Source organism: Hippopotamus amphibius, chromosome 12, assembly GCF_030028045.1.
Source record: "Hippopotamus amphibius kiboko isolate mHipAmp2 chromosome 12, mHipAmp2.hap2, whole genome shotgun sequence".
Taxonomy (NCBI): domain Eukaryota; kingdom Metazoa; phylum Chordata; class Mammalia; order Artiodactyla; family Hippopotamidae; genus Hippopotamus; species Hippopotamus amphibius.
This window is the reverse complement of record NC_080197.1, coordinates 82303687-82322075: the sequence shown is the minus strand read 5'-3', so window position 1 is coordinate 82322075 and position 18389 is coordinate 82303687. Positions and strand designations below refer to the sequence as shown.

The window sequence follows — 18389 nt, the reverse complement described above, 5'->3', positions numbered from 1 at the left end:
TTTGTAGTACAGTCTAAAGTCTGGCAGCCTGATTCCTCCAGCTCTGCTTTTTTTCTCAAGATTGCTATGGCTATTCAGGGTCTTTTGTGTTTTCATACAAATTGTAAAAATTTTTGTTCTAATTCTATGAAAAACACCATTGGTAACTTGATCAGGATTACTGATCACTGAATCTGTAGATTGCTTTAGGTCATGTAGTCATTTTCACAATATTGATTCTTCCAATCCAAGAACATGGTATATCTCTTCATCTGTTTGTGTTGTCTTTGATTTCTATCATCAGTATCTTATAGTTTTCTGAGTACGGGTCTTTTGCCTCCTTAGGTAGGTTTATTTCTAGGTATTTTCTTCTTTTGGTTGCAATGGTAAATGGGATTGTTTCCTTAATTTCTCTTTCTGGACTTTCTTTGTTAATGCAAGAGATTTCTGTGTGTTAATTTTGTATCCAGCAACTTTACCAAATTCATTGATTAGCTTTAGTAGGTTTCTGGTGGCATCCGTAGGATTGTCTATGTATAGTATCATGTCATTAGCAAACAGTAACAGTTTAACTTCTTTTGAAGTTTGGATTCCTTTTATTTCTTTTTCTTCTCATTGTTGAGGCTAAGACTGCCAAAAGTATGTTGAATAAAAGAGGTGAGAGTGAATATCCTTGTCTTTTTCATGATCTTAGAATAAACGTCTTCAGTTTTTTACCATGGAGAATGATTTTGCTGCAGCTAAAGTTAGGCAGATCTCAGTTATGGGAGTTCTTGTCCATTCAGATATTCCACAGATGCAGGTTTACCAAGCAGATCACAGGGATTTAATCTGCAGCTTGTGCATCTGCACAGAGAGATTTCTGTTCCTCTTCTTCAGTCACACAGCCCTTGGGGCTCAGCTTTGTTTCTGGCTTCACCTCTGCGTGTGAGCCACCCTCAGGAGTCGGTTCCCTGCCCAGGCAAAAGGGGATGAAAGCAGAGACTGATTCCGGTTCTCAGTCTGGGGTCAACTTGCTCACTCAGGCCAGGGGGACAGAATGTGGCCACAACTGGGGTGTGGGGGACGTGCCTGCCATGGCAGAGACTGGCAGGAAGTTGCAGCAGACTTGCTCTGGTGGGAGTCCCTCCCAGTGCCCAGGGAGGCAGGGGCCATCGGATGGGGAAGAGGACAGCAATGGCGCCCCACCCCTTGTGTGCCCCAGGCTTCTTTCCAAAACCTTCCTGGTTGTGGAGCTCCTCTCTCCTGTCTCTTCACAGCCAACAGCTGTCCCCTTCTTGGGTCCACTTTCCAAACCCCACTTTCCAGCCCCAAGCCCCCCTCCACAAAGGAGACACACGACTCAGGCTGGGGTGTGCACAGCAGCAGCACAGATCATGTTGCCAACAAAAATAGAAATGAGGTTTTTTTTCCTCTCCTGATATGCACAGAAAACAAAGAAACAATGAACAGGCTGGGGAAACAATGGAAACAGGCCTGAAATGGTTAAACAATCTTGATTATTCTTTAGCTGTTACTACTAACAAACACTTGTAGCGAGACTTGTCCTTCACAAAGCTGATTGCTCTCTGACTCCACACAAATTACCCCTTTGCACCTGACATTTCTTCTCCCCCTTTGCACCTGACATTTCTTCTCCCCCTATACTCCCTTGTAGCTCTCTCCATTTCAGAAAGAAGATCATGGGCGGGGAACTTCAGGAACACCAGACCAGGTTGCCGCACCGCCTGATGCCAGCTTTGACCATGAATTTGCAGAAGAAAAGAAATGCAAGACCTTCACTAGTTTGATCCTTGTCACATGCCTTGGACTGCGAGCCCCACGTATAAAATCTTCTCCGATTCCCCAAGGAGGGGGCACAGTTCTTAAGGCACTAGTCTACTCTGTCTTCCCTTTGCCTGGCAAAGCGAATAAAAATCGTATTTCTTATCTTCCAATTCTCTGTCTCCGATTTTTATTCAGCATTGGTGCACAGGTAGCAATATTTGGCAACAATCATGCGCGTAGTTCTTGCATTGTCCTGCCTTCCACAGACCAGTTGCTGTGTTTCCCTCTGAACCCCCGCAGGTCCCTCTGTGTCCCAGCTGACGTCCCCACCGTGAATGAGCTTTTCTGAGTGCAGGAACCTCTCCTCACCTTCAGTTCCCCGGCAGGGGTTCTGGTTCCTTTCTGTTTCCTCTTTTGCTTTTTTTTTCTTCTTTCTTTCATCCAACCTGGTTACATGGGGATTTTTCTTGTCCTTTTAGGGGTCTGAGATCTTCTGCGAGTGTTCAGCAGATGCTCTTGTTCAATTTGTAGATATATATATATATATTTTTTTTTTTTTTTTTTTTTTTTTTTGCTGCATTGGGTCTTTGTTTCTGCCCATGGGCTCTTCTCTAGTTTCAGTGAGTGTGGCTGCTCGTCATTGTGGTTTGCAGGTGTCCCATTGCAGTGGCTTCTCTTGCTGCGGATCATGGGCTCTAGGCATGTGAGATTCAGTAGTTGCACCATTTGGGCTCAGTAGTTGTGGTGGGCCCTAAAGCACACAGGCTTCAGTAGTTGTGGTGTGTGGGCTCAGTAGTTGCGGCACATGAACTCAGTAGTTGAGGCACGTGGGCCCTAGGGTATGTGGGCTTCAGTAGCTGTGGCGCAGGGGCTTAGTTGCTCCATGGTATGTGGGATCTTCCCGGACCAGTGATCAAACCTCTGTCCCCTGCATTGGCAAGTGGATTCTTAACCACTGTGCCACCAGGGAAGTCCCCTGTAGATGTATTCTTGATGTACTTGTGAGGAGAAGCAAATTCCACCACCCCCTATTCCACCATCTTTACTCCTCCCCAGTCAGTGTATGTTTAACTTTTAAAGAGAGTGCTGAACAGTTTCTTTTAAGTGGTTATATAATTTTACATTCTCCCCAGCCGTGTATGTGAGTTTAGGTGCTCCATGTCCTGCACCACTTGGTAAGGGAAGTATTTTTATTTTTAAACCCTCTAAAGGGTACATAGTTTTTCTCATGATTTCAGTTTAATTTCTCAAATGGATAACGAGGATGATCATCTTCATTATGGTTATTTGCTATTTGTATATTTTCTTTGGTAAACTTACTGCTGAAGTTTTTGCCCCTTCTATATTTGGGCTATCATTTTTTTATTATTATTGCATTTTGCTATTTTTATGTGTTCTAGGCACAAATCCTTTTTCAGATATTTGATTTGCTCTTATATTTCCAGCCTATGTATTCTCTTCTCATTAACTAAACACTGTCTTTTGAATAGCATAATTTCTTAATTTTGATTATTCCAATTTATTATTTTCCTTCCATGGATTATGCTTTTGCCCATCCCAAATTCACAAAAAAAAAGTCTCATTTTTTGGGGGGAGATGCACTTTTATTTATGATTCATTTTACTTAATATTTGTATATAGTCTGGGATATGGATCAGGGTGATATTTTTAAACATAGACAGTCAATTTTCCCATATCTTTTTTGAAAAGACAGCCACACAGAACAAACAAACAAAAATGATGAAATCCAGTATGTTAATACTACATAGATAGGGAAACTTTGATCTAGACAGGCTAGGTGTTTCCATGCTATGAGCATTTTCAAACTCACATAATATTGTAATCAGTAGAGCCACTAGATTCTTATTGCTTTTCAACTTGTCAGTTACATCTAAATTTTTACAAGATTGTCTGTCCTCAATCAAAAATATTATTGACATCAACAAACATAGAAAGAGAGGGCCACAGAGCTGCTGCAAACTCTTTCTCTCCCAGCAATTATTATATTGTACAACGACTCATCCTTCAAAATTAATGATTAGGTTTTAAAAAATTCTACGTACATGTAGTCATCAAAAAGATCACAAAAGTGAATTTTTATTTCATTATTATTTAAATTATTTCATTATTATTTAAATTATTTCATATTTTAAAAGCTTTTTCATTAGCTTTATTATAATAAAGTTGATATATACCATCATATAAGTTTAAGGTGTACAATGTGATGATCTGATACATACATTATTCCAAAATAATTACAATAAGTTTAACACGTCCATTACTTCACATCATTGCTTTTTTTTTTTTTTTTGGTGGTAAGAACATTGAAGATCCACTGCCTTAGACACTTTTAAGTATGTACAAGTACAGCAGTACAGTAGTACAGTATTGCTAACTATAGTCATCTGGCTGTATATTAGATCCCCATAATTTTTTACTTTATAACCAGAATTTTATCCCCTCTGAACAACATCTCCCTATTTACCCACACCTTAGTCACTGGCAATTTTCAATGTGTATGTTTGATTCTATAATTGAAACAGAATCTTCAAAATAAATTTATCAACCCTCCTCTATGGTATTATATCACTATAGATACCATTAGCTATCAGTGCAATATAAAACAGTAGTAAGGTAAAGGAATTGAACATAAATTAAGACAACATAGTACTGTCTTAAACAAAAAGATTATTTTTCTTCCTTTTTCAATGATACATTAAATCTGCAAACAAATATACAGACATAGTTATTTCATGTCAGCAAGAAATTTACATTCATTTTATCCATACACTTGAATATTTTAGAAATATAATAATGACAAAGATGAAGACATCTAAGATAGCAATAAAAATGAAGGTAAGTTTGTGGGCCTGACAATGGAAGTCTTATATCACTAATTGTTTACACGGTTTGAGGAAAGTTACCGGAGATCAATGGGTTGAATTTCCTCAGAAATAAAATAACTACATAGGCATGAATGAATATTTTCATAATGAAGATCAAATGATGCTATAATTTTACAATATAAAGATACAATGAAGGCCTTCAGAAAATGAAGTTTGTACAAGGATGAAGCTGTTTCAGAATTTCTCAGAAAATAGAATCTCATGTAGTTGAAATCTAATCTCTCTCTTCTAGTCCCCCACTCTCAGATATAGCTCTCTTTCTCTCTGTCTCATCGCTCTCTCTTTTTCACCTTCTCTCTCTCCACACTTTTTTGTCTCAGAAGCATAATCATCACAATTTAATAAAATCAAAATAGGGGCTCAACTTTAAAAGTTATTACAAGATAATGGCTATAAAACCCTATGCTATACAAAAATGTCCTTGTTGCTTATCTATTTTATACATAGTAGTTTGTATCTCTTAATACCATACTCCTATCTTGCCCCACCCTCTTCTTTCTCCCCACTGGTAACCTGTAATTTGTTTTCTATATCTGTGAGCTTGTTTCTCTTTTGCTATATCCCTTTGTTTGTTTTATTTTTTAGATTCCATGCATAAGTGATATCATACAATTGTATCTGCCTCTGTCTATTTCACTAAGTATAATAATCTCTAGGTCCATCCAACATTGCTGCAAATAGCATGTTATGTAGCCATAAAAAATAGTGAAATTCTGACATTTGCAGCAACTTAGATGAACCTACAGAATATGTGGAAAAGCTTTTCCTGTATCTATCAAGATACTAATAAGATTTTTATTCTTCAGTTTGTAATGTGGTGTATCACATTGATTGATGTGTGAATATTGAACCATCCTTGCATCCCTGGAATAAGTCCAACTTGGTCATGGTGCAAGATCCTTTTTCTAGGTTGTTGGACATGGGTTACAATATTTTGCTGAAAAATTTTCCGTCTATATTCATCAAAGTCATTAGCCTGTACTTTTCTTCTTCTGTAGTGTCTTTGTCTAGTTTTTTTGTTTGTTTGTTTGTTTGTTTTTGGGGGGGTACACCAGGTTCAATCATCTGTTTTTATACACATATCCCCGTATTCCCTCCCTTCCTTGACTCCCCCCCCATCGAGTCCCCCCCACCCTCCCTGCCCCAGTCCTCTAAGCCATCTTCCATCCTCGAGTTGGACTCCCTTTGTTATACAACAACTTCCCACTGACTATTTTACAGTTGGTAGTATATATATGTCTGTGCTACTCTCTCGCTTCGTCTCAGTTTCCCCTTCACCCCCGCCCCCTCCCAAACCTGGAGTTCTCCAGTCCATTCTCTGTATCTGCTTCCTTGTTCTTGTCACTGAGTTCATCAGTACCATTTTTAGATTCCGTATATGTGAGTTAGCATACAATATTTGTCCTTCTCTTTCTGACTTACTTCACTCTGTATGACAGATTGTAGTTCTATCCACCTCATTACATGTCTAGTTTTGATATTAGGATTACAGCAGCCTCATAGAATGAATTTGAATGTGTTCCCTCCTCTTCAATGTTTTGAATTAGTTTGAAAGATAGGTATTAGCTCTTCTTTATCTGTTTGGTAGAATGCCTCTATGAACATGTATGGTTCTGGACTTTTGATCGATTGGAGGTTTTTTTTTAATTAAAAATTCAATTTTACTAGTAGTGATTGTTCTGTTTTAATTGCCTATTTCTTCTTGATACAGTCTCAAAAGCTTAGAATTGCTGTCATTGTAGAATAACATGACTCATGTCAAAGTAATGATTGATCCAATATCACACACTTCAACCATTCCATGTGGAACATACTCATACGGGGTTCAGTGGAAAATGTAAAGTAAGGAGTACACTTCCCGATGACATGAGAATATAATTTTCTGATACCATTTGACAGGGTTACTGGAAGAGTGGGTGGAGGAAATTCCAGGGCATCAGATATAAGAACATCAGCTCTCTCATGTGCCTGAAGTATTGATAATGTCGCATTTACCCTGAGGTGCAATGTTTCCTTGACAGGCTAAGTTCTTCATCTTATATTGTCACTTTTTATTATCAGTTAAAATAATATTTCTTTTCTGTTTTCAAATCCATATCTATGCATTTGAGTTTTCAAAATGAGTGTGTGGGAGGGCAAAAACATATATGGGAAATCTATACTGAATTGCCCAGAGACATTGTTAAAATAGTTTTTAAAATACATGTTTTATTGTTAAAAATATGTTCTGCCTGATGAGTACACTGGTATAACATGTAAATTTGTGACTCTTTGGGACTTGTGTTCTTGGATCTCATAGCCTCCTGAGAATTCTTCATAATCTTTATATATTTTCCTTCAGGCCACAGAGAACATAAACATACCATGGGCATCTTGTTGATTTGTTTTGTATGGCATTGAAAGTAATACTTACAAAGGCACTCAGGGAAAATTTTTAATAATGGGAAAAGTAATACACATGTCAAAAAATATGAAAAATAAACCACTGACCAAAGAATGTAAAAAATTGTCATCAATAGAGAGAAAAAACAAGCATAGATTGAGGGGTAGAGTGAGAGGAATGGAATATCAGTGTGCTCTGGTCAGCATGATGATAAAAGTTAAATACTGAATCAGAGGTGATTTAGTCTCAATCATCTGTGCATATATCTTCTTTAAAAATGTTAGAGATTTTATGTTTTTTGGGGAGATTGATTTAGGACTCAAAAAGATGAAAAGAATTGGTGTGTCTAAAGTTTAAAGACCATAATTCTTGTTAGATATGTTTTAACCCACTTTTTGTTCTATCTTTACCTTCACGAACTAACCTCCTTTTCTAACCTTTTGAATTTTGATTAAAGGAAAATAGTGAAAGAATACATGTGGAATACAGTAATAATTTAGTATTGAAAAAATTTCCCTCTTAAAATTTATCAGATATTCACAATATCTAACACAACTAAATGTTATCGCATGCATAGGCCGAACGTCTAATGTGAACTTTGTTAATGTTTTTACAGTTTGTGCTGGGAATATTTAGTGTGTATAACCGTCTATGTAATGTGAATGGGATTGTTATTCTGTCTGAAACATCATTTTGCTAACTTTACCTTAAAGAGTAGTTATCACTGTTATTTTTCCATTGGGATCACTGTTTTCTTTCTATTTTTTTCCCCTGTAGATGTGGAAAATTAGAGGACAGTGATGGGAAATCACACAAGAGCCAGTGTTTATTCTAACCAGCTTGACTGATGACCCACAAATGAAAGTTGTATTATTTACCTGCCTACTTCTCACCTGCTTGCTAAGCATCCCTGGCAACATGATCATCATCATAATCACACTGCTGGATACTCCCCTCAAGACCCCCATGTATTTTTCCCTTCAGAATACTTGTTGTATAACAAAGGGAGTTCAACTCGAGGATGGAAGATGACTTAGAGGACTGGGACGGGGAGGGTGGGGGGGGGAGTCGAGGGAGGGAATACGGGGATATGTGTATAAAAACAGATGATTGAACTTGGTGTACCCCTCAAAAAAAAATAAATAAATAAATAAATTATAAAAAAAAAAACCCAAAAAACCAAACAAACAAACAAACAAAAAAACCCAGAATTTTTACTTCTTAGAAACTTCCTTTATTACTACATGTATCCCTAATTGGATGGTTATGATAACAGCTGCAGACAAAACTATTTCTTAAAATGGATGTGTTGCTCAAGTGTTTTTTCCCTTCCTTCTGAATTTTACTTGCTGGCAGCCACGTCCTGTGACCACTGTGTTGCCATCTGCAAGCCCATGCATTACACAACCATCATGAACAGTAAAAGCTGCATTCAGCTTGTCTTCTGTAGCTGGCTTGCTGGCTTCTTTACCGTCTTTGCACGTCTCCTGTTAGGCCTCCAGCTTGACTTCTGTGCTTCCAACATTGTTGATCATTTTGGCTGCGACTCAACTGCCCTCCTGCAGATCTCCTGCTCAGACACACAGCTCAGGGAGACAATGGGATTCCCCTCAGCTGTGGTGACTCTCCTGCTCACACTGGGAATGGTGATAATATCATCTGCCTATATTGCATTAACAATTCTAAAAATCCCTTCAACGAATCAGAGAAAAAAGGCTTTTTCAACGTGTTCTTCTCACATGATGGTGATATCCCTGTCTTACGGCAGCTGCATAATCAAGTATGTTAAACCATCAACGGTATCTTTTTCCAAGGGAATTGCTGTGCTCTGTGCCTCCATTGTACCACTTTTGAACCCTTCCATCTACAGCTTACTCAACCAACAAGTGCAAAAAGACTTCATGAAAATGATACACAGGGTTGCTTCTTTTTCAAACAAATGAATATGCTATTGCGCTCTGTATAAAGGAAATGAACAAAGGAGTCTCTACCAATAACAGTGTACTCAATGGTAGCTTCCTATTTTATATCTCTTTCCTCTTTCTCCCTTCATTTCCTTGATATTACTCTCTGTTTCTTTTCAAGCTTTATGTCACAAAACACCTAGTTCCAAGGGAGCTAATTTTCTTTATATTCTTCAAAAGATAATTTTTTTTCATCTCACTTCCTTTTCCTTTAAATATTTGAGAGAAAGTGAGCAAAATTCTTCAATATCTATTGTTTTTGAATTCTACTTAGACAAGAATATGAAATAATTTTCATTTAAATTATGTTCAATGTAGCATGCAGTGTAATAATTATCACTACCTGTCATTTGTACTTCGTTACATCCTACTTAATGCTAACAGTCATTATATTTTTTGTAACCTTATCAATTTATTTGTGTATACACTATTTAATGAAATGGAAGAAAACTGTTGCAGAGGTTAACCCTTAGTGTTGATGCTCAAATTAGAAATGTTTATTTAAAAAATTTTTGTATTAAAGCATTTTCCATAGGAACTAGTTGTTTAGTTTCTAGAAAATTTTTAACGTTACAAGCATTTCAACTACAGATGAAAAATGTAGAAAGATGAAATTACAGATGGAATTAACCAGATGAAATTGGTTAATTTCAAAATTAATAATGAAATACCAATGAAAAGCTGTTCAACATCACTAATTATTAGAGAAATACAAATCAAAAATCAAAACTACAATGAGGTATCACCTCACACCAGTTAGAATGGGCATCATCAGAAAATCTACAAACAGTAAATGCTGGAGAGGGTGTGGAGAAAACAGAACACTCTTGCATTGTTGGTGGGAATGTAAATTGATACAGCCACTATGGAGGGCAATATGGAGGTTCGTTGCAAAACTAAAAATAGAATTACCATATGACCCAGCAATCCCACTACTGGGCATATACCCAGAGAACACCATAATTCCAAAAGACACATGCACCCCGATGTTCATTGCAGCAATGTTTACAATAGCCAGGACATGGAAGCAACCTAAATGTCCATCAACAGATGAATGGATAAAAAAAATGTGGTACATATATACAATGGAACATTACTCAGCTGTAACAAGGAATGAAATTGGGACATTTGTAGAGACGTGGTTGGACTTAGAAACTGTCATACTGAGTGAAGTGAGTCAGAAAGAGAAAAACGAATATCGTATATTAACACGTATATGTGGAATATAGAAAAAGGGTACAAATCAACCGGGTTTGCAAGGCAGAAATAGAGACACAGATGTAGAGAACAAACATATGGACACCAAGTGGGGAAAGTGGGGAGGGTTGGGGGAGAATGAACTGGGAGCTTGGAAATGCCATATATGCATTACTAATAAGAAAAAAATATCAAATTGTACACTTTAAATATATGCAGTTTATTGTATGCCAACTGTATCTCAATAAAAGTTCTTAAAAAAACAAAAAACAAACAAAAAAGAAATGCCATAGATATTGTGTGTTTCCATACCTAAAAAATTTCCTTCAGGATCTTTGGTTACTTCTGAAGCCAATTGGAGTTGGTTTTTAAATAAATATTAAGGAAAACAATGCTAACTCAATGAATTTATTCTTTCGGGTTTTCATAAATAAAGATATATAGATATATAGTGATATATCCTACAAGGGAAACCAAAATAGTAGAATAATCTAAATATTTCCTTATAGGATTTTGATGGGTTGGTCATAAACACAATTTGGAAGGTTCAGAGCAATTTCTGTGTCATGACCAATATTTTAAAATGTTAAACATAATAAAAAGATGTTTTCATAGATACAAATCATGTTTCATGATTTTTCTAAAGAAATTGTGTGCATTAGGGTACAATTTCTTTCTCATTTCCTTTTGATTTTAACTATGCTCTTGATTTGAATAAAATACTTTTGAAAAATACTCTCTAAAAGAGCAGAATTAAATATAGCCAGGTAGGAAAATAGACATAGTATGTAAGTGACAGGACAATTTTCCAGGTTTCTGGACAATTTATTAACGATTTAGCTTTTAAAAGATACATGAGTCATGAGTATGATTTCAGTAATGATGGTTATTTAAACAATGTTACATGTTCCCCTTGATCGTTTATATGCTCTATTTTGAAACAATAGATCTATTAATCCCTGAGCACTATCTATCTTTTAAAAACTTTAAGGGCACAGAAAGTGAAAAAAACACATATATTGAGACAATCCAACACAAGAAAATCTAAGGCTCTCTCAATATTCCTTTTACTTTTGATACTGCTGTGTGCCAACCAGGTTGGGTTTGCTTAAAAAACAAAAAGAAAAAAGCACTTTCCCGGTAAAATTATGAAATGCTTTAATTATATACTTTTAAATGTCTGTCATCTACTAGTTGTTTACCATAAAGGATATTCTATGACTTTTAATAAGGTCTAGAACTTCTAAACAGACTTCACCATTCCCACTCATCCCATTCCCTGGCAGCTTAAAGTTACATCATTTTCTTCTCTGCTACATTGGTTCGTCTATGACATACTACCTCACATTACATCTAATGCAACCATTACCATTGACTTTTGGATTCTTAATCCTGATGTAGTTTAATAGTGTTGTGTTTTTTTTATTTTTTTCCATTGAATCTTGAAAAAGTGACCTGACTTTCTTTTTTTTAGACTCTTTATTGGAATATAATTGCTTTACACTGTTGTGCCAGTTTTTGCTGTACAACAAAGTGAATCAGCTGTATTTATACATATATCCCCATATCCTCTCCCTTCCTCGACTGCCTCCCACCCTCCCTATCCCACCCCTCTAAGTCATCACCTATCATCGAGTTAATATCCCTGTATTATACAGCAGCTTCCCACTAGCTATCTATTTTACATATGGTAGTGTATATATGTCAATGCTACTCTCTCACTTCATCCCAGCTTCCCCTTTGCCCCCCCACCCGGCCATGTCCTCAAGTCCATTCTCTACATCTGCATCTTTATTCTTGCTCTGTCACTGGGTTCATCAATACCATTTTTTTTTAGATTCCATATATACGAGTTAGCATACGGGATTTGTTTTTCTCTTTCTGGCTTATTTCACTCTGTATGACAGACTCTGGCTCCATCCACCTCACTACAAATAATTCAATTTCATTCCTTTTTATGGCTAAGTAATATTCCATTGTATATATGTGCCACATCTTCTTTATCCATTCATCTGTTGATGGGCATTTAGGTTGCTTCCACATCCTGGCTTAAATACATATACTATTTACTTCTTAAGAGAGCTTCCACTTGAAATGCTGAAATGTTTTCCTATGAAATGCTTCAGCTTTTCTGCTCAAGTGAGGGAGGCTGAACAATAAATATTATATAAAATTGAACCCTTATTTTGTTGACTACTCACTAAATTGCAAGCAGTTGTAGGTGTTTTATATGCAACTCTAGAAACAACTGTGTGATATAATAATTATTATTAGCCTTTTGTATAGGAGCAACAGATAGCTCAGTATGGAAAGATCACCTTGAAAGACACAGAGCTAACAAATAGAATTGAAAATTTTAAACTCAAGAAAGCTTAGTTTTTAGTACTCCAATTGAGAAGTAATGAATTATGTAATGATTAATAAAAGATTTATAATAGCATTGAATAAAAGTAATGATTAGGAGAATAGGAGAAAAATAATACACGAAGGTGGATTAAGAAAAATGGAGAAATTAAAATTAAAAATTGTCCTAACAGATGCTTAAATTGGGACTTTAGAGAGAGCAGTTAAGTACATCATAGAAATGTTAGTTCTAAAGTACTTAGAATAAGAAAGAGTTAAATAACAATGTAAAATTCATATAGGCAATTACATGGATAAATAAAGGAATCAACAGTTTTCAACAAGTTTACCTTTCAGTATAATTGTGTTAGAACATATTTAAAAAGGCCTGTTTGGCTCTCCCAGCCTGTAGTGCCATGGCACCAGCGGTAGCTCTGCAGTTTCCAAGGGGTTCTCAGACTCCTGGGTGGGCCAATTGTGCTGAGTCCTGTAGCCCCTGGTCCCTGAACAGGATCCATCCTCCCCAGGGTTCGTGAGCAACCTTCCCCTCTCCCTGGCACTGCGGTGGCTCTGGGACCATGGCAGCCACTGAGAGCTGAACCCTGGGCCAAGTTCCCTGCACCTCTGCTGGGCTGGTGAGTAGGTCTCTTCTTCTCTAGGTGCACCCTTGAGGTCCCTGAGCTTGACTCTGCAGGCGAGATGCCCCTGGGACACAACATGGGGCTGGATCTGGAGAAAATCGCGCTGGAGTACATCATGCCCTGTCTGCACGAGGTCGGCTTCTGCTACATGGATAAATTCTGGTCTAGGTGGTCAGTGACTGTGCCCTGGAGCATGTCAAGCAGCTGCACTGCAACTGAGCCCTGTGGGACAGATACCTGGCCTGGCCTGACACAGGCATCTCCAAGCTGCACTTGCCTGGTAACCAGATCATGTGGATCAGGGGCAAAGAGGAAATCTCAGAGGCCATTGGCTTCCTCTTGTCCCTCATCCACAGGCTGGTCTGTACTGAGGTTGCTGGCTGGGCAAGTACTACCTCAAGCAAAGGTCCAAGGGGATAGTGGCATGCTACCCAGGAAACTGAACAGGTTGTGTTCCACATGTAGGCAACACCAACGGTGACAGCCTCTGCATCACCTGCATCTACTCTCTGAACAAAAATTGGGATGTTAAGCTCCATGATGGGATCCTGCAAATATTTCCAGAAGGCAAATCATTCACAGAGGACATGGAGCCCATTTTTGACAGACTCTTGTTCTTCTGGTCAGACTGCAGGAACCCACATGAAGTGCAGCCTTCCTAGGCAACCAGATATGCCATGATGGTTTGATGCTGACAAAGGGCAGAAGCCAAAAAGAAATTCAGGAATTTAACTAGGAAAAGTGAGCTTGTCCTCACTGAGGACTGACCCTGCTCTGAAATTCCGTGGCATCATTCATTTTATTGGTTCCTGAATTTACTTCAAGAGTTGAGATCCAAAAAAGGCTTCTTCCTCAGTGAGTCGGTGATGAGAATCCCCTACTGCTTGTATCAATCACATCCCTCTCTTTCCTATGGTACTTTGTGTTTTCTTGTCAAGACTGCATCCACCTTCAGACACTCTCTTTGCCAGATGGACTCATTTGCTAACTCCAGAAATACCTGCAGAAGACCTAGCTGGCCAGTGGTTTAATTGATAGATTTGGTAATCCTGGCTATCAAACAGAGAACCTGCAAGCACAGGCGAGGGAATGAATCTTACTTGCACTTTACATACATTCCTGGATTTGAAGGAGGAGGTTTGCAAAGAAATAAAATGGTGCCAGATGCCACTGCGAAGCATTACTGAAGCCTTAACAGCAGGAAAAACAAATTTGTGTCATCTGAACAATTTCCAGATGTTCTTAATTCACGGCTCTTGGGGTTTGTGGAGAATGATCACAACCTAATGACATTATTACCTCAGAAAGGGCTACTGTCATCGTCATCAATTTCTAAGTATCCTGTGGGTGGACACTCCTTTTTCCTCATCTAGCAACCTGGACTTTCTGCCTCTGCCCCATTTTGCTGAAAATACGATGTTCTGATCAAGGATGACAACACCATTTACTTTCTGTTTCCATTTCTTACTTGGAGGGACCTAATTCCTCAGAGGCAAAAACTAGATATTAATCATTTGGGTAGGTTTGTTGAAATGAAATTTGAATTTAAATCGGGGGGCGGGGATGTCTTCCTGGTACTTTAGAGCCAACAACCTCTGATAATGGTGTCAAAAGACCTGGGTCTACCAATAAACAATAAATGTGTTCATCATGAACAATTTGAGATTGGAGATGGAGTTTGAAATGTGAGCATTCATATTTTTCAGTTTTCCTTTTTAATGAGCTCTCCCTTCTTCATTAACAAAATAAGAAAATCACAAAAACTAGGGTGCTGTATTTTAAAAAAGAAATGGGACTAGAACAAAAAGTCGTGAAAAGCTGCTTGAGTTCTTCAACATTTTCCATCCCTAATGGCCCCTTTCAACAGATTTGACTCTCCAGACCCACTGTGGTTGGCAGTGTGGCCAGAATCATGGATTTGCTAGAACTGTGGAAAGTTCTACTACTGCAGTAAACACAGCTTCTGCTGCCTTAAGAACTTTCTAATGAGGGCCTATTTTATGACGTTACTCTTGTTAGTTTTCAGGCCTATTTTCATATTTTAAAATCCCTGTAATTTCTTACTTGAAAATCCCATGAACAATAAGGGGCCAGAAATATTTTCTTTTGTCACTTACAGATATATAAACTTTCCAAAAAAAAAAAAAGAAGCATATTTTTGCTTGTGTCTGGTTTCGGAAAATTTCTGGATAAGACTTGTCTGCATTATCACAAGTGCTCTATTTTTTTTTTTTTCTGTAGTTCTCACCACCTTCTAACTTACTATGTCATGTTCTTATTATCTTCATTGTTTTGTATCCTTCCACTAGAGTGTAAGCACAATGAAGACATGGATTTTTGTATGTTTTTAATCAATGGAATGTGTTCCCTGCACCTAAAACAGTGCCTGACACATAGAAAGGGCTCAGTAAATACTTGTTGAATAACCTCACTCTCCTGTCTTAAAATAAAGAAAAAATAAAGAGGGTCTGTTTGGGTAAATATGGTCATCTTTTAAATGGCAAAATAAATATTTGAGTGTAAAGGAAATGTAGAACTGAAAGAATTAAAAGTAATAAAGATGTTTCCAAAAATAGTACAATAAGGCTCATAAGAAACTATTGAAAACCACTGCCTCATTAAGAATTGAACAGCATATTAATTGTGCTGACCCTGATTTTGAAAATCACCCAATGTACAGATTTATTTCTTATGGTTTGTACCACAATTAAGGAGTTGAATAAATTCTAATTTATAAGTGGTACATATCCCTGTATGTATCATAAGGAAGATGAAATTAAGGAAAGCATTTTTTTTTATTTCTCTTTTATTTAGCTTTCCTATATTATTCCTCTTTCCATATATAAAATAGTTTTTGGAAAGCATCAACTCATTTTTTTGAACTGAGTATCAAAACGTTTAAATAAGTACGTAGGTAGGTTGATCCAGTCAGAAAGAAATAAACTTTCCTCTAATCTTCTAGGCTTTTCTGGCTGGTCTAAGAATTAAATTGACATGAGCCAGACTAGCAGGAGAAAATCAAACAAAAATTTAAAAACATGTATACAGGAGAGAAATCCAGGAAAATTCTGTAACTCACCAAAATAGTCAAAGATCTCACCTTAAATACCATCTTCGGCTAAAAACAAAAGAGAACGTTAGGGATAGTGGTTTGATACTTCAAAGGGGAGGAAGGCAAATGACATGTCGATGGAAAAGCAAATAGTTGGTAAACAAATGTTTGCTGGGTCATGCATTGAAAATGGGACACAGAGAGGAATTTTAAGCAACAGGCTTTGCTATGCTCCTCCCTATCGACCACCTAGTTCACACTACACTTACCTATGGTGATACCTTCCTTTGTGGAATATATCCTCCATCTACATTCTTTTAGGCAGTTATGGAGCAGATCAAAATTTTTTTCCTGAGTCTTTTGGGTCTTGATTTGTTTCAGCTTGAAATAATCCGCACGCCAAAGAGAGAAACTGAAAATTCAGAAATGATTAAAATATAAAAGACAAAAGGGGTTTCTCTGTGTTGAATAAAGTAAATAAATACTATTCAGGGTTTATGAGTTTATGAGTTAATTTTGGAAACTGGGTAAAAAATGAAATGTAAAAATAAAACATTTGCAGATGCAACATGGACTTAAACATCTATTGCTGATGGAAAGCTTTTGGAATGTGGATTATAGTGCACACTGAAATCTAGAATGTTTTTCAATCATTTTTCTTTTCTTTTTTGCCATTAGAAGGTGTAAATCAGAAATATTGCCTTTTGCAACAATGTAATTGAAACGGATAGGTGTGGTTTCAGGGGGCTCCAAGGAGCCTGGTCCTTTATGTCTCAGCCCAGAAAGAATTCAGCAAGAGGCAAAGTGATAGGTAAGAAGTGATGTATTAGAATAGGACACTTGTGAGGCTTACAAGTGGGCGGGTAAGAGGGTGACGTGCCGAGAACTTAGTGGGTTACATTTTTATAATCAAAGGAAAGGTGGGGAGGGGGAAAGGATCTTCTTTGTCTTTCTTGAGTTGACCTCATGCTACCATCATCAGCTCTTCCTCCAGGTTGGGCAGGGGACTTTCTTGTCCCTACGTGGTCAAGCCAGGACTGTAAAAATTATTTCAGGTCTCTGTACAAAGAGCACCTTTCCATAAATTATTGGTTTTTTTTAATGTGTTCAGAGGGCGTGTCCTCGGGATCATTAACTTACTGAGCTCACTGGGCGGGATGTGGATCTCATGCCACCATTGTTTTATTGTTTTGGAGCATGTCTCATGCTTGTGTTGCATGGTTTTGTTGCTAAGCAAGCCTGCTTGGTTTTGTGGTTAAGCAGACCTGCTTTCTTGAGTAATCATTAGCTTACAGGGGCGTCTCATGCTTTTTTCTATTTACAATCCTAGTGGGATTAACTATTCAACCACCTACTTTGTCCCATTACTCTGTCCCTATCATAATGGACCTAGAGAATATTATGCTTAGTGATATAAGACAAAGACAAATATTATGATATTTTATGTGGAATATAAAAAGTACTACAAATGTATGTCTATGCAAAATAGAAATATACTCACAGATATAGGAAACAAAGTTTTGGTTAGTGAGCAGAGGGAAGGGAGTAGGGACAAATTAGCTGTATGGGATTAATTGTAACAGATAAAAACTATTATATAAAAATAGATAAGCAACAAGGATATAGCACAGGGACTTATACCCATTATCTTGTAATATCTATAATGGAATGTAATTTGCAAAAATGCTGGATCACTATGCTGTACAGTTGAAACTGAAACAACAGTGTAAATCAACTCTATTTTAATAGAAAAAAAAGAGAAAGTATAATTTAAATAACTTACCTTCCCTAACTCTTAAAATATTTGTATAGTAAGCAGTCATATTGGAAACAATCAGTTAAATTGTGTTTGGCAAAGAGGAACTATACAAGTTCATAAAAAGGGGATATCTCTTAGGATACGATCATCTCTAAGCCAATGGTTCCATGACTAGCTATCATGTAGCATTTTATGCAGGGGAAAAAAAAAGAAGCAAACCAAAAAACCTTTCTCTTGGATAGGATTCTGCGGAAGTGTCTCTCTTTGGATGTCAGCCTATTTAAAAAAAAAAACAAACTGTTATTACTACTTCCGTCATTCTTACTCTTTTGTTCCTGTTGTTCTTCTGTTATGTTCTGTTTTGGCTAAGATTCATAAAAAATAAATGAGAAACAGTC

At 37.2% G+C, this 18389-nt stretch overlaps 2 pseudogenes; both read left to right on the top strand.

Annotated features, from left to right (window-relative positions):
- Positions 1–950: 950 nt before the first annotated feature.
- LOC130834068 (olfactory receptor 6C3-like) lies at positions 951–8978 on the top strand (annotated as a pseudogene).
- Positions 8979–13238: 4260 nt separating this feature from the next.
- On the top strand, positions 13239–13947 carry LOC130833689 (prolyl hydroxylase EGLN3-like; annotated as a pseudogene).
- Positions 13948–18389: the final 4442 nt, after the last annotated feature.